This window comes from Dermacentor silvarum, chromosome 6, assembly GCF_013339745.2.
Source record: "Dermacentor silvarum isolate Dsil-2018 chromosome 6, BIME_Dsil_1.4, whole genome shotgun sequence".
Lineage (NCBI taxonomy): Eukaryota > Metazoa > Arthropoda > Arachnida > Ixodida > Ixodidae > Dermacentor > Dermacentor silvarum.
In genome coordinates, this window is record NC_051159.1 from 90,958,455 (window position 1) to 90,960,043 (window position 1,589).

The window sequence follows — 1,589 nt, forward strand, 5'->3', positions numbered from 1 at the left end:
TTAAACTACGCTCGGAACGCTTTTCTTCTGAAATAAAAAATAACTGAAAAAAAGGCACTTAGGATGTTTTTCACCGCCGAGACGGTCGTAAGTGCAATGGGGGTGCTTATACGCTGACAACTGACTCCAGCCTAAAGGCTGAAAATTGTCACCTACAACAGCAGGTAAGGCACAAAGTCTAGGCAGTGACGGCCAAATCTTTGAAGAGGTGGTGGACGGAGTGGATGATGCTGTACATACTCACGCAAACAACAACAAAAAAAGAAGAGGGAGAGAAAAAGAAGCACCAAGAGGAGCTGCCACGACAAAGAAAAGCACACCACTGGGGATTAGTGTCCTGGCGTCTTCGCGAACCGAAGCGCACGAAAGTAAACTCGGTAATGATGCAACTTGCTTCGCGTTGCCTTCTATACTGTATATGGCCTTGTACGCTGTCCCTGAAATCACCCTGACAAACAGCGTCGCTTTTCCTAACGCCATCTTATAGTCTGGATCTCGCGCAGACAACGACGTTGTTTGAAGGTGGCACCAAAACGTAGTGGGGGAGGGGGGGGGGTAGGTTTGCGTTACCGAGCAGTGCCGTATGGGCCAAATCGACGCCCCTAAGATGGCTTGGACTCTGGACACGCATGGCAGGCCACTGGCAACCCATCTCAACGCCGTTTACACCTGCCATAAAACATATTCTCGCATATAGCTTTCTTTCTGTCAGCCAGACGGCGGCCTGTGGTGGCACAAGCATCGGAGTACTCCGCCCTATATAACAAATATCACTCCACCCTTTATTTGTGCTCAGTGTGACCGCGAATGTTTACAAAATTGCCAGCGAAACATAATAAAGAAGGTATAGAATGTAGAATACCAAGGGACAACGCAATATTTGCTCCGCGATTTTGTCAAACACCTAGGGGGTAATTGCGTGATTTTTTCCTCTGTATTTGTATTCATAAGGCTCTAGCTTTCCTCTTCTCCCTTTCTGTTTTTCCTCCTTATTCCGGTTGCTGAACTCCCGAGTAAGAAAAGCAGACATTTTGTGGAATTGGACTGTTTTTCGCGGGTGGGCTGTTTTCAAAAGCCGTCAGACCGCTGCATGGCACGGAAGCGGGTACTTCTATTTCGGGTGACTTCGAATAAGGTGATTAAACCGGAAAACGAGCCTGACAGGCAAAAAAACATTTCAGAGCCCTTCCGCTCTCGACAAAATGGGGGTAAGCGAAGCTTTGGTAAGGACGTTACTGTCGCAGGCGTTCCGCTTCGTTTGCCCTAAACCTAGGGTCGGCGGCTCTTCGCTGACGTTTCACCTGGGCTTCGGAAGCCCTCACGCTAGAATCGGACGACAACCTTCGCTTATCTCTATATTCTCCACAGGGGAAAGGCTGGTGATTTTTGTCACTTGGGTCCCACGTGTGACAAAGGTAGTTCAAGGGCGCGTTACAGGTTCCGAGCCATGAGCTTGGACCCTTTCTGCACTATCTCCAGGAAATGCCAACCTTTCAGCGTGACACCACCGCCACCACCACCACCGCCGACACTTGTAAGCATATAAAGCTTCGCTTAAAACAAACAAACAAACAACAATATTGAGTTCA